The following is a 15,942-nucleotide window of genomic DNA, read 5'->3' as shown; positions in this document are numbered from 1 at the left end:
ATATGCCCTAGGGAGGAGGACACTTTGTATTAGGGGATTAGCTGGGATGATTCCTGCCTTGTGGTCCCTTCAGGCTTCTGTAACAAAATACCACAGCATGGGTGGAATTTGTCATAGTTCTGGTGGCTGGAAGTCTAAGATCAAGGTCAGGTGAAGGATGTCTTCTGGGCTGAGTTGCAAACTTCTCCTTGCATTCCAACATGGTAGAAAGAGCTAGGGAACTCTGGGGGGTCTCTTTTTTAAGTCACTAATCCCATTCATGAGGGCTCCACCCTTATGATTTATGTACCTCCCAATGACCCACCCGCCTCCTAATATCACCATCTTTGGGAGTTAGGAATGCTACATACAAGTTTGAGGGGTGAGGCACAAATATTCAGACCCTAGCAATTTCCTGCCAATGGATCTCAGGGTATGTGGCGTGGAGAGATAGAGTGTGACATCCCTAGTACAGAGCCTGCTGCAGAGGATGTAAGCAATAAACATTTTTCTTGTGTTGTCCTGACCAATTCTTTAAGCGCTGCTCAGAGGCCGACTCCTCAGAACAGCACGAAGCAGGAGACTCTGAGGCAGCCCCAAGCTGCCAAGCAAGAGGACAGGGAGTACCAGGGCACAGCAGCCGCTGGCTGTGCTCTCAGGCTCAAGACAAAAGGATGTGCGTGCACTGACGTCATGTAACTTCCACATTCCACCACTTCCTCTGCAGATACCATCAGTGGTCAAGCCATGCGCTTGCTGGGGAGCAGAGAGATCACTTAGAGACTGCTCCTGCAGTTCACATGGGCTGCCTCTACAAGAATCTCACAGAAGCCTTCATCCTGCCAGAGAAGGCGGGATGAGGGAAGCTCAAGGATGGAGGTCCAGATGCCCTTCACTCAAGGGGCCCAGGCTGCCATGTGGCCAGCAGCAGAGACTGCTGCTGAAAGACTTCAGACAAGGAATGTGCAGAGAATACCAACACGAATGTGCAATGTCAACCTCTCTTTCCTTGCACTTGAAAACTGTCTTAGGATCATAGAATAATAGCACTGGAAGACACCCTGAAGCTTCTCTCATCTAACCTGTTCATTTAATGGCTGAGGAAACTGAGGCCCAGAAACAAAAGCTGAATTGCAAGTGCTCACACAGTGATGAGGAGGGGTGATTTTTCAGATCTCTAACACACTATTCTGTAGTTCTTGTAATTCTTGGCTTCTCTCCAGGAGTTCTTTTCCCGGCATCATGACGTGACACTCACTGGACATCAGTTGCTGAGTGCTCCCAGAATGTAGACCTAGACTCATCTCTTGGTCACAACTAAAATATGCTATTTTTCACCTACTTTGTCTTACTGATGCTGCTCTAAGACCGTGGTTCTCAGTCTGGGCTACACAACAGAATCACCTAAAGGAGCTTTTAAAAAAATTCTGAAGCTCAGATCCCACCCCCTATCAATTGAATAAGAATCTTGGGAGGTGGTGCCTAAGAATTGTTTTTCCTTAAAAAAAAAGACTGCCGTTTATTTTAGTATGCATAGGGGACTCTATGTGAATGGATGGTGGTGGTGGGAGGAAATAGGATCGCATGTTCCCCCTCCTTTCCTCATCTTAACATTTTCGCTGCAACATTCATCTATAGTCGAATGATATTTCCCTGCCGCTGACGGCGGTGTGCAACTTCACGCTCATGACCTCAGTGTCCCAGAAAGGAAGTTTAGGAAAGCAGATGTCCATTTTTCTATTTTTTTGTGTTTTTCAAGAATGAATAATAGGACATTTTTATACTTTAAAGTAATCATTTATTTTAATAAAATGTAGCACCTAAACTGTATTTACTTAAAAATATAAATACTGTAATTATTTTCTGTGGATTTTTGACACCGTTTGGAGAACAAAGGTGAAATCAATTAATGCAGTGGAACGGTGAAGATGTGTCATAAGTTACATACAGGCTCTGCCATGTGGAACTCTCCAGCCCAAATCAGCCCATTCTGGCTGGAGGCTTGCAGCTTTGAGTGTAGGGCACTGGAAATGTCTTCAGCCTGTTTCATATGGTCTGGTGGTTTCCGGAATACTCCTGCTAGATCAGTGATCAGAGGAAGTGTTGCCGTGGGTCTGCTTTGGAAACAAGGCCCATCAAATGATGCATTTACCCAAACTTGCCCTCTGTTTCTTGCTTGTTATCATTACTACCTTTTGACTAAGATACAAAGCCCTATTTCCCTTAAAAGTCATTCCTTCCTGGCTACAAAAGAGAGCAGTGGTTTGCCTGTGAGCTGGCCTTGGGCTGAACACCAGACACATTCTGTGGCAACTTGAACTTGATCACCAGGAAGCAGGTGGTCTGGATCAAGGACTGTGTATATTTTATAGCTGGATGTTACCTTCAATGAAAAACCAAACCCAATGAGGAAAAGCCAATACCATGCTCTGTAATATTGAGTTTATTCACTTGTTGAAATGCTGATTATTAAGCAAAACTAATACCCTTAGAATCCAGCTATTATCACCTTCGAATTTCTCATATAAGATTTCATAGTATTAGACCGAATTACAGGTACATCATTACTTGCTATTCATGCACTTATTTAGTCATTGACAGTCAGTGTTGTGTGTTTTCCTTTATCTTCTGAGAGTATTAGAATCTATCCCCCAAGGAATTTGAGGGTTACTGGAAAAATAAAATACATGGAAATCATACAACATCCAGCATCTGCCACATCAATCTTGAGGTAGTTGATCTCTGCACAATGACATTCTGGGTAGTTGTGTTGCCAGTGATATCTTCCCTTAATACAAGTAAATAGTACCCAAGAGACAATGAAATGTTACAACACTGAGTCTTCCTCCTGCAGCTGAGTGTTTTAGAAGAGCTACATTTGACTGGAGACATTTAAAAAAAAATACATTTCTTGAGTGCTCTCTATTCCCTATCGGCTTCACCTGCAACGTCTCAATTAAGTCTCATAACAAACTATGAGGTAGTTTCAAATATCATCTCCATTTTACTGAAGAGAGAACTGAAGCTTCAAAGCTTAAATAATTTGCTTAGTCTCACAGTATCTTATTTCTAAGAGACAATGTTTTTTATTTGAACACTTGAAATTAATATGTCCAATATGTGTTTGTTCCAATACCACCAAGCAATTACCTCAATTCTGACACTATCTACTTGGAGTTAGTGTCCGACCCCACAGGTGAAGGGTCCAGTCTTATAATACTGTTGCCGCTCCAACACTTCAGATGCCAATTGAAAGTCCAGGTTGTCTATCACCTGTGCTTCGGACCGACCAGCTTTAGATCAGAGGTTCCCACAATCCCCACTTTGGGTGAGAGTGGCTCACAGAATGCAGAGAAACAGTTGACTTGCTATATTATTGTTTTATTATAAAAGAATATAACTCAGAAACAGCCAGATGGAAGAGATGCATAGGACAAGGCATGGGAGTGGGGGTGGGGTGTCCATGCTCTCCCCACATCTCCACGTGTTCACCAACCTTCTGAATCCCATCCTTTTGAGTTTTTATGAAGGCTTCATTACATAGGTATGATTTGATTACATCATTGGCCATTGATCATTGAACTCAATCTCCAGCCCCTCTCCCCTCCCCAGGAAATAACAAAACCAAAGATATGGACCACTGAATTGGCCCCAGTGATTGCTAGCTCTCTTTTTTTCCTGGCATTCCAATTTAAATTGTTATTTTTATTTTTTATCTAGTGTCTAGTTTAATTCATATAATTTAAATGCATGTGTGAGATTAAAGGGAATAATTGTTTTAAAAGCAAGAATTATCAACATATATTGGGCGCTGAATATTGCCTGCCAGACTAAGTGCTTTAGTTGTATTAACTGAGTTAATCCTAACAAAACACCAGAGCTAGATAGCAGTATCCCTGTTTTACAGCAAAGTAACTTGCTTCTGCTTTTGCTCCTGCCTTTTACTGTGACTCTGCAAACTGTCTCATGTTCAGAGGAAAGCTTTTTTCTGACAGCTTCTGGGGTTGGAGATGGAGTCGGGGCAGTTAGGGCACTACTAACAATTTATACAATCTCCAGTAATTGGCTGCATTGCTCCTCTGACAAATTGGCTTTTGGAAAATTAGTCTACTTTCACATCTTAATGGCCAAGCTTGGCCAACTAGAAACAGAGATTTACTGGAAACCATAGAGAAGTGAGAAGGGAGGCAACAGCATAAGTGAAGTTTGCACCTGACAGGAAAAGGTAGTTGCACAGAGACTACAAGGCAGGTGGAGGCCTCTTCCTGGATTACTAAACTGAAGGTCATAGCTGGGGGAGGGGGAGGGGGAGCAATGGTTAGAAACCACGCAGAGAGGATGAGCAGGCAGAGGGAGCTAGCCATTTGGAACTGTGGTGGGTGAGTGTCTCCTGACTCTGGGCAGCCATGTGCATTTATACAGCTGAGGGGGCGAGCACAGCTCCAATCCAGCCCACACTCTGTCCTCCAAACCTTGCACCCTGATGGTTCACCCAGGGGAATGAGGCCTTTTCCTCCACACAGCCAGCGTGCTAAGCCCAGCGCTTGCAGGGCTGCACAAGCCCACGGTAAACACAGTTTTCATCTCACACCAAGGAGCCATATTGACTGCCAGACATCTCTCCAACAGATTGTCTCCGTGGGGGAGAAAGGGCAGCGGAGCACGTGGAGAAAGAGGAAGTCCAGGCATGCCACAATTGTTACTTGTAGCTTGAGAAAAACTCAGAGACAGAGGAGGTAAGAGAATTCTTAGATCTGGAATTCAAGAGATTTTCCAAGAAGTCCATCTGAAAATAGCTCTTTATTAGTAAGTGAAGCTATTATTATTATTATTATTATCTATCATTATTACTTATAGCAGATAAGAAGCTCTTTTTGTAGATAAAGAAGTCAATATCAAAAAGTTTAGTGATAGATAGAACCGGTAGTCTGCAAATTCAGAAGCACAGACGTCCCATTCTAAAATTACCTCCTTTCTCTAGTCTGGGTGGTGGGTGATCCTGATTAAGTTAAATGGGGGTGTTACCTTAGGGGAATTGTTCCAAATTTGTAATTATTAATCTACTTCCAGGCATACTATCCATCTAATAGTGCCCTCAGGAGACTCTGCCTCAGAAACCTTTGCCTGCCAACAGGACAAGCTCAAATACCTTCACTCGGTATAGTGAGCACTTAGAGAATGGTCAGGCCAGTGCCCCTTTGTATTGTAGGGACCCCCACCCACCCTTCATGCATGCACACACCCCATGTTACCCAGGGGCTGCCATGTCTGTTCAACATGTTCCTCAGCCCAGCTTGGCTATCCTCTTGTGGGGCCCAAGACAATTGCTAAGGCAATACTGCCTCAGGAAACTGCACTCGGCTGCTTTAATTGTGTCTCCTCTGTACACATCGTCATACCATTCACTGGACTGGCAGTGTAGTCCCTCGTAGTTACCCTGTGAGACATCACTTTCCTCGCCTGTAATGGTGAGGCTGATCCTATCCATCACACAAGAAGGCTGTCAGAACCAAACAGGGTGATACATGTGAAAGCGCTAGACAAATGTGAGCTGTTAGCCTGAGGATTAGGGTGTCCTGACTTCAAAACCCCCAGAACGAAGAATTCTCCTTAAAAAAGGCTTTGTGCCCCATTTCCCTGTTGACACACTGGTTCTCACAGTGAGACCTGCCACCATGTAATACAGTAGCCCCCCTTATCCATGGGGTTCATTCCAAGAACCCCAGTGGATGCCTGAAACCTTGGATAGTACGAAAGCCTATATATACTATGTTTTCCTTCTACATACATACCTATGATAAAATTTAATTTAAATTAGGCTCAGTAAGAGATTAACAACAATAACTAATAATAAAATAGAATAATTATAACAATATAATAAAAGTGAACGTGGTCTCTCTCTCAGAATATCTTATTGTACTGTACTCACTGTACTCAGCCTTCTTTTTATGGTGATGTGAAATGATAAAATGCCTATGTGATGAGATGAAGTGAGATGAATGATGAAGACATTATGATGTAACATTAGGCTACTATTGACCTTCTGATGATCTCTCCGAAGAAGGTTCATCTGCTCCAGTGATCCTGGGTCATCCAGCCATGACAATATCAATGGTTGAATGTCAGGAGCAGATGGTGTCTACGGTTGGAGACATTTAATATTTGTAGACTGCGGTTGACCATGGGTAACTGAAATCACGTAAAGTGAAACTGTGGATAAGGGGGCCTACTGTATTCTCCCAGTCGGGCAGAGGGTCTTCCCAGCTCCTCTGAATACATTGGCTGAAAGATGAGGGTTCTGCTCACAATGAGGACACCTGGGCCTCTTGATGCAGCCTGAGAAAACAGGCTGTTATCACATATAAAGTCACTTTGGGGAGTTTCACGTTTTTGACCCATTGTGCACACAAGAAGCTACTAGTGCAGGAATGTGCTTACACAGCTCATGGAGACCACAGGGTCCTGGCTTCTCCATTTTGTCTTCAGGAACCATGTTCACACCAGAGCACTTGGTATGGAGAAAATTCCTGGGAGAGATGCAGGAGCCAGACTTATACCTTCAGCCAGAAGGAAGCTTCATGTGCTAGGACGGAGGGATGAAGTGACCCTAATGTACTTATCCTCCGTGCCACTTAGAAAGCAATCTTTCTATAAAACAAACATAAAACAAAACAAAACAAAACAAACATTTTTCCCCAAAATGTTATTTAATAGGCTTTTGAAAGCCATTGCTTCAAAACAGCCCAAGGTGGTGAACAATTAATAACATTTGCCATTTACATAGATTTCAGAATGAGAATTACCTGAATTTGGATCCCAGTTCTAGTCTATTCTATAATGTCATTATGAATTCTGCTTCACAATTAAAATTACCAGAAAAGCTCCCAACCTTGGTGTATTTGTTTTCTAGGGCTGCCATAAGCAACAGAAATTTATTCTGTCACAGTTCTGGAGGCTAGAAGTCCAAGATCAAGATGTTGACAGGATTGTTTTCTTCTGAGCCCTCTCTCCTTGGCTTGTGGATGGCCGCCTTCTCTCTGGACTTTCACATGGTCTTCCCTCTGTGTCATCTGTGTCCTAATCACTTCTTATATGGACACCAGCCATATTGGATTGGAGCCCCTTCCAATGACCTCATTTCACCTCAATTGCTCTATCTCCAATACAGTCTCATTCTGAGGTACTGGGGGTTAGGAATTTTTGAGGGGGACACAATTCAGCCCACAACACTTGGTAACCTTTGCAGTACTGTCACAGATCTCAATGACGCGGGATCTTTCAGAAATTCTGAAATGTTTCAGAATCTCTTCCGCACATCAATAAAAATGTTAATATCTTTATAACTAGAAATGATGGGCAATTGTTTCATCTTGTTTAAAATTTTCTATCACAGGAGATGAGTAAAATCAGAACTCTAAAAATTTTCTCACCCATAGATGCCATGAGAAGGACACTGGATGGGGCTCACAAAAACTGGCTTTTACTTGTAGCATACACCATTTTTAATTAGATTATTTATTAAACTATTATTAATAATAATATTTTTATTAGTTCGGTGTGATGAAACAGTATTTTACTTGGCCCAAGAACCCTGCATGTCCAAACCTACACCCACCTAGCTATTGCTGTGGTGGATTTGTGGGGATTTGCCAGACAGTTGTACGTTCTTTATTACTGTAAAGATTTTGCCCCACACTACAGTTGAATCCCTCAGGGTCCTGGGCTGAACCTTATGGCAGTAGAGGGGCCCTTTGTTCCTGGGCTAGATGTAGATCTGCAGCCTAGACTCCAGGACTGCTGAGCAACTTCCCCAGCTCCTTTTTGCTCCCCCCAACCCCCATCTCACCATTCTGACGCTGAGAAAAGGCAGACAGGGGAGAAGCATGGTCAAGGAAACGGGGGAGGAGAGTATTTTTCTTAATCCTTGGAGAGCTTTTCTAAGCCACTCAATTCCAGATTCCCCAGTAGCCCGACATATTTCCTAGCTGGTAGAAGGCAGGGATAATCTAATCTTGTGTGTGTGTGTGTAAAATTCACACCTCTTGGTTCTTACCAGTCCTCAGAAAAAGAAAGAAGCAGGGAGTAGGGGGAGGCGGTGGTAGCAATGAGGTGACTACACTTCCTCCTAGTAGCTGAGGCTTTGGAGGTCAACAATGAAGAGACATTCATAAAGGCCTGGAAGTATCTTTGTTTCCTGTGTGTCCACTGAAAACTGCCCGTGTTTGGAGAAACGTCCCCATAAAGGTGAAGACAGTGTTTTGGAATTCTTCCTGTAGGCCATAGGCCTAGTTGTTAAACCCCACGTGAATAAGTGAAGAAAACAAATGCAAAGTCAAGAAATGGTGGTTACCCACTCCTGCCACTAGTGGGAGCTCCAGGTTCATGCCTCTCCATCAACCCTAGGATGGGCTAGAAGGTAGCCTGCGGGTATTTTGGTGGGATCTTGGGCTAGGGGGATGAGAGGCTGAGGTCAAAACTCTCTCCTGCAATGTTATCTTCTGAGAGTCTTATTACTCCAAACAGCTAGTTTGGCAAGAGAGGACTGAGGCCTTGCCCCACGTATTCAGTTTCTTACACATTCTGAGTTTAAAAAACACAGGCTCTAGAGAGGAGGGTGGGGGCCCAGGGCACAGAAGCTCATGAGACCAGACATTCTGCTCCGGGTTGTAAGCTGCATCTTGCCTGGGATCTGGGCAAGAGACATCCATTCTAAAAGCCCCAGACACTCACCCTGGCCCAGCCTCTAGGATGTGTAACAAACGCCTATTGAAATAAAGTGATTTCTCTTCGAGAGCTCCCTCTGAATATCGTTGCTGAGAACCAGGGGTGACAAGATGATACTGAGGTAGGTGTGGGCATCCTCGCCCCCATCCAATGCATCTCATTAAGACTAACATTGTTATCTTTAATTCCCCAATTTTGGACATACCAATTGGTTCTTTGTCCAGGCCGTTGTTTTAGGAAGAATGGTGCTGAGTGCAAAGTTGAAGGTTTGTGGCTGTCAAAGGAAACACCTGCTGAGAACCGAATGTAGATACACTCTTCCCTCAGGCCTGGGAACAAGGTCCCACTGGCAACATGCTGGGTTTACTTCACCGCACTTACCACAGTTTGCATCAGGTTGGTGCAAAAGTAATGGTGGTTGAAAAGGTTAAAAATAATTGCAAAAACCGCCATTACTTTTGCACCAACCTAACAATAATGCATTTTTTTGGTCAGATGATTTGATTAAAGTTGATTTCATCCACTAAGCACCAGTAAGACTCTTGGGGCACAGACTGCGTCCAGCTGGTTCATGCATTAAACCCAGAGTGTGGCGGAGTTCCTGGCACATGGTAATTAACTACTCTGGTAGCTCCTAAACTGTATGCTGAGGCACCCCACCCTCCCATGAGCTTTAGCAAACTGGCAGGAGCACCAAGATATTTTACATTTTCAAGGGAAACTCAGCCATCGTCAACATTTACAGGACCCAGAGCAGATTACCAGCTTGAAGTACTTCAGCTTCAACATTTAATCACTCCCACTCTTTTCAGGGACCTCAAATGTATTGAGGCTGGGCTTTTGCTTGTTGCTGTGATAAAATGCAAATGTCACCCAAAAATCAGCATGGAGCAGGAAATGAGAGTGGCTGCGTGAAATCTGATTCCAAAGTTTGAGAAATCATGCAGTGCCCAGCAAAAGCCCAAATCCCTTAAGTTATTGCAATTATTGGTAATTTTTTCGTAAAGTACATAAATCATTATGTACATCATTGGAAAGGGAGGACACATGGGAAAAACTTACACTAACACTCATTCCAGAGCTCCTTCTACATTAAAATAAAAACGAGTATTTTTTTTTTCAATACATGTGGATTGTTTTTCAAATAGCTACTACATTGTTAAGACATAAATGTTTACTGAATTGTTTAGATTTCACTATTTAATAAATGGCATCTTTAAGTATTTCTTTTGGCTCAAGACAACAATGAACCACTTATTGAGAAACTAAGAGCATCAAGAACTGAGAAGGTTTGGGACCCTCTGGCTTAATTAATATTTGTTGATTGACTGATGGACTTAGGATGGCAATTCTGTTCCTGATTACTTTACTACAAAGTAATTCAAAACGAACAAAAATAAAACACCCTTGGAAAAAAAGCATCAATGACCTATTTCACTGAGAAGAGAGTTCTGTCACTGAGCTCTCTTTTTGAGCAACTTAACTATTTATTGAATACTGAACCATTAGGCAGGCCCTAAGTTTTTGTTTATTAACATATTTTAACAGAAGCTCACTTAATCCTCCCAGTAATCTTTTGAGGGAGATTGTTACACAGGAGGAAAACAACCCAAGGAAGATAAGTGGTAAATACAAGATTTAAAAGCAGGTTTGCTTAACTATGGCACCAGTTCTCTCAATAACCATCATAATGATGATGATGATAACAAACTTTGATAATTTATCATGATTAGCTATAATTTTAGCTAATTATACCTTTATTACTATTGCTAAAATTTAAGCTTTAATGATATGTCAGGTGTACAAACTGTTTACATGGATTATTCCACTTAATGATAATAAAGTCTTAAGAAGTAGGTATTATTAGGATGATGACTATTTCACTAAATAAACAAATAAGCAAGCAAATAAATAGAAGTTTCACAAGGTCACATGACTAGCCCAGCATCTCACCACTGTTGCTAGTGGAAACAGATCTTTAATTCAGACTGACTGTGCTTCATGCTAATAATGCTGGCAAAATACAAAGAACTGTTGGGTAAAACCTGGTTATCAGACAGAGAAATTACTACAGTCAAGTCATAGTTACTGGTGTCAAAACCAGAGGGTTGAGAAGCAAGGCTCATTAAATTCCAGGGTTGTTTTCTTGTGTGTGTGTAGTACTGTGTGTTGCAGTCCTTAGAGAACTGAAAGTTTCAAGAAATGTGATGGCCAAGGAAGCTTCTCTCCCCAAGAGTCAGTGACTCTTTTTAGAGGACGTGTGTAGTCATCTGGGGGCACCTGGGCTTCTCAGAGCCAGGGCCCTCAATCTAAGAAGACACTTAATTGCTTTGGGGGAGCTACGTGTGTTGAAGTGCAGGGGTGAGAGCAGTGGACCGGGTATCCTCAGTGCCTCTCCCCATCTTCTACAATCACTTGTGCAGTCTGCTCAAGGATAGGTACCCCAAGAAAAACAACATACAGAAAAATATAAGATTGTGTCTTCTCTATTCCATGGTGACAAACAGTATTGCTCTTTGCTGGAGGAATTATTAAGAAAACAATACTTTATTAATTTTTCATCCCCGTCTGAACAGGGAAATTGAGTTGGGAGCATTAGTTGATCAGGACGGGAATGTTAGTCTGGAGCAAACCTCACTGACTCTAGGGTAGGTCCCGTAGGTCTGGCCCCTGCTCTTTTAAAACCTAGAATGGATGCCCAACGCTGTGTCCAATCGTTTCAAAAGCAAGGGTTTTAAAAGAGAATATGCTTGACTCGGAACTGAAGAACCAGTATTCTCAGAGAAGTATGTAGTCCTTCTCACGGGGAGATACCATCCCACGGAAATAACTTTTTGCACGTTTTCCACCTAAACATTTTGTTTTTTTGTGTGTGTCATATTAATGATACTGGCTAGCATGAAATAAGTTTTCCATAACACAAAATTCAAATAATTAGCTTTTGGAAAAATAAGCAGTAAAGCAGCCCTGGGTTGAATTTTAGGTGTTTTTGACCATCATGTTTAGGGCATGTTATTATTTTTTTTAATTTGTTTTTTAAATTAGTTTCAGGTGTACAAAACAATATAGTGATTAGACATGTATATACCTCACAAAGTGAAAACCTCAATAAGTCTATTACCCACATGGCACTGTATATAGTTACTACAATATTATTGATTATATTCCCTATGTTGTACTATAAATCTTGTGACAATTTCTTTTAATTATAGTTTATATTCAATATTACTTTATATTAGTTTCAGGTGTGCAGTGTAGTGATTAGACATTTATATCATTTATGAAGCAATCCCCCCAATAATTCTAGTACCCATTTGACACTATACATAGTTTTTACAATATTATTAACTATATTCCTCATAATATACTTTGCATCCCCATGACTATTTTGTAACTTCTAATTTGTACTTCTTAATCCTTTCATTTTTTCATCTAGTCCCCCAACCACTCTCCCATCTCTCTGGCAACCATCAGTTTGTTCTCTGTATCTTTGAGTCTGTTTCTGTTTTGTTTGTTCATTTATTTTGTTCTTTAGATTCCACATATAAGTGAGATCATATGGTATTTGTTTTTCTCTGTCTGACTTATTTCACCTAGCATAATACCCTCTAGGTCCACCCATGTTGTTGCAAATGGTAAGATTTCATTATTTTTATGGCTGAGTAATATTACATTGTATACGAGTATATGTACCACTTTTTTTTTTTTCTGCGAAAAGCTGTGTTTTAATTTGGTCCATGGCATGGGAGAGGGCTCACATGTAGTTAGAAGGCTGCCTAGTGGTTGCAGGGAGAAGCGCAGGCAGAAGCCCAATGCCAGGGAGACTCAGAGGGGCCCCTGAAAGGCCTCTGGGCTCCAAAGGCTCCTAGTCGAGCTTGAGGGTGAGCCTTTCAAACACATACTCGCCAAACCCAACCCGGGGGTTGGCCAGCCTGTGGAGGTTAGTCAGATGGTCGCCCATCTTCTTGACGAGTTTCACCTTTTCATCCAGGAAGTGGTTCTCCCGGAAGTGACGGAGGTGTGGGTCTGTGCGGGCAGCACCCAGGGCCTGCAGATCCAAAAGGGCCTGGTTCAGGTTCTTCTCCATGACCATGGCGGCTTCCATGGCATCCTCAGTTTTACCCCACTCATCTTGGGGAGGCTTCTGCAGGTCCTGGAAGAGGGCGTGGCCGTCACGCTGGTTTTGCATCTTCAAGAGACGCTTGGCAGCCTCACGCTTCTCCTTGGCCAATTTGTGGATGAAGTGGCCCATGTCCTCCAGAGCCACATCGTTGCAGTGGAAATAGAAGCCCAGAGAGAGGTAGGTGTAGGAGGCCCGCAGATGCAGGGTGACCAGGCGGCTGATGGCGGCCTCCACCTGGGTGGAACAATTCTGGTGAACTTGGGAGCTCGTGGTTGCTCAGTAAAGGAGTTAAGCTCAAACAATGGTGTTGGCTGGTCTCAGAGGCCAAGGATGGCTGAGTTGGTTCCGAAGGTTGAGACTAGAAAAGAGGTTGGAGGGTGTTCGGAAGGTGGAAGAAGGGGCTTCCCTGCGTCTGTTCCTCCCCGACACTGTTATAACAAGAGTCAGATCTGGGGGACCACTGAGGGCACTGTGTGTACCACTTTATTCTATCATCTACTGATGGGCACAAGGTTGCTTCCATATTTTGGCTCTTGTAAATAGCACTGCAGTGAACATAGGAGCTATTCATTCTGCTTTAAAATGTGGCAGCTGAAGAATTACACAAGCTAGGAATTTTGGAGGGTAAATTTTTACCTTAACTTTTTAATTCCTAATTTGACTGTGTAGTTCTTCAGCAGCCACATTGGTCATCTGCTGTACAGAATCCATTCGGTCTTTATTATCTCATAGTGACCTATGGCTCTGAGCCCATGTGGGCCACTCTCTATGGAACTTCTCTTGTCTCCACATTGCCCCAAAGACAGTACAGGGAGCCCGGAGCATATTTTTAAAAAGAGGAATTCCTCTATTTTACTTTTATCTTTTGAAACACCTTTTCTCCACCCCCAGCAGTAACTTCTCTGCTCTGATCTTCTATGCTCCACCCTCATCTCAGTCTCAAAATCACTTTCTCCACCCACAACAGAGATGTTTGGTTGATTTGTGTGTTTAATCTGAACTCCCCCTACCTTCTTCTCTTGCCATCTCTTTAATCAGTATATCAGTCCAGCTTCTCTCATTTGTCTTCTCCTAATTATTTCCTTTTATCTGTCTCTGTCTTTCTTTGCTCATCATCCAACTCTGCATCATACAAGTGTAGTAACCTGGCAGACACAGACAGAGTCCAGAGAGAGAGCAGGCCCTGGAGTCTAACTGCATGTGTTCAGTGCCAGCCTCCCTCCCAATCACCAGCCTTAGCAAAGTCAGTGGCCTTCTCTAAATCTTAGTTTCTTCTTCTAATAATTATAATAATCTGATTCAGTTCAGGGCATTTGCAAGTAACAGTTCAGGTTGCAAGTAACAGGACACCCACCTAAGAGTGACCACGCAATGAAAACATGTAATTACCTCCCCTAATGAGAAATCTGGAGGTAGGTGGTACAGGCATGGAAGGACAGCTCCTCAATATCTTAGGGGTTCAGGCTTTTCCCATGCTTTTCCGTCCCTCACCAACCTCGCCTTTTGACTTGTCTCACGCTGGTCACCACGTTTCCAAAATGATCACTTTAGCTCCAAGCCACTTGATCACATTCAAAGTCAAGGAGCAGAGGACACACTCCTTTCTCTTTTTGAGGCACTGATTTCTTTCACCTAGAAAAAGAAGCATCCCTGGAAGACTTGCCTTTACGTCCCAGTGCTCAGAACAATCACGTGGCCACCTGTCACTATAAAGGCAGCTGGGGAAGTACATATCTGGCAAAGCAGAGCGGAACACCTTGGTCTGTTCAGATCAATGATGAGCTGTGCTATGGGTATGAACTAAATTAGGGTTCTCTTAGAAAACAAGCAAGAGTAAGCAAGGCACCTGTTTTCACCCGCTACTTCATGATGTTGCCATGAGGATTAAATAAGGTGACAGTCTTGAAACACTGCCTAGCACTTAGTAAGAGCTTAGTAAATGTTAGATATTATTTTTTTATTTTGATCTTAATCACTTTGGATCCTGTCTCATCACCCCTGGATGTAGCAGCTGGGGGGCTTACGCGTAACCAGTTCATGCTCACTCTCATGCTCACTCTACGCAACACAGATGAAGGGACCTAATTTTTATAGGGGAAGCAGCAGTGGTAGGTGAGATCCACAGGAAGGACAAGGGACCCAGACCATGAGAAGAGAAATAAAGGCTTGGAACACTCCTTTACCAAGTAGAAGATGGAGATGGCTGGTGATACTTGAGAGGATTATTGCACAATTTTGTGGTCTGGAGACTCTGAGACCATGGAGAGTCTACCTCCGTTTCCTGGCTATGTGGTTTTTCCCAAAACAGTCCCAGAGCAGGAGTGAAGAAGACAGAAAGTAATATAAATTCAGGCTAAGAACTTTGCCTTATGAATTAGCTGAAAGGACAAGGAGACTAGGTGACTTGAGAATTTAAGCCAGAGAATGGATGGACTGATGGACACTGGACACATAGAAACATGACACATAGACAGGGGAGTGAAACTTGGCGAGGCTGATAAATCAGGATAAAGTGGAAGGAGAGGAGGGTCAAGGGATCTGGGGTCTTTTTAAGTCCAAGAAGAGGTACAGTCAGTGAGAGTGAAGAAGAGAGAGCCGGAAGAGTGGGCACTTGGCTGAATGTCTAAAGTATCCCTTACAAATTGAGGACCAAATAAATTTATTCCTGTTTGCCTATACCACATGTTACAGGTTTACCTAGTTTGGCATATGTATTTCTATGCAATTATTTACAAGTTTCCATTTTTCTATCAAGATTTATAAATTCCCATGTATTTCTGTGATCTTTTCACTGGTGCGTTCCTCCTCCCAGCACAGCAGCCGCAGAGTGAAGGCTAACAATGCAGAAACTACTGCCTCCGCTGGGGTCATGCTCAGGGATGAATCTTTAACTAGGGCTGGGCCAAGTCCAGTGCCTTGCTCTGGGTGTCTCCTACTGAGGCCACCACAGCCGCTACCCTACATTTGTCACGCTGACCCAAAGGCCACAGGCACAGCACTCACTTATTGAAAAACAGGATGCATTTAGCAGGGGTCTCTACCCCAGGATTTTGAATAGAGAGACAGGTAGTTGACTATATACAGGGCAGCATGTGGTGGGGATCCATTGGGCCCTC

At 43.0% G+C, this 15,942-nt stretch overlaps 1 pseudogene; it reads right to left on the bottom strand.

Moving 5' to 3' along the window:
* Positions 1–12,568: 12,568 nt before the first annotated feature.
* On the bottom strand, positions 12,569–15,697 carry LOC148758926 (ferritin light chain pseudogene; annotated as a pseudogene).
* Between the last annotated feature and the right edge of the window lie 245 nt (positions 15,698–15,942).

This window comes from Rhinolophus sinicus, chromosome 2 (assembly GCF_057876585.1).
Source record: "Rhinolophus sinicus isolate RSI-liver-muscle chromosome 2, RSI-T2T, whole genome shotgun sequence".
NCBI classification, from domain to species: domain Eukaryota; kingdom Metazoa; phylum Chordata; class Mammalia; order Chiroptera; family Rhinolophidae; genus Rhinolophus; species Rhinolophus sinicus.
This window is presented reverse-complemented; position numbering and strand designations above follow the sequence as displayed.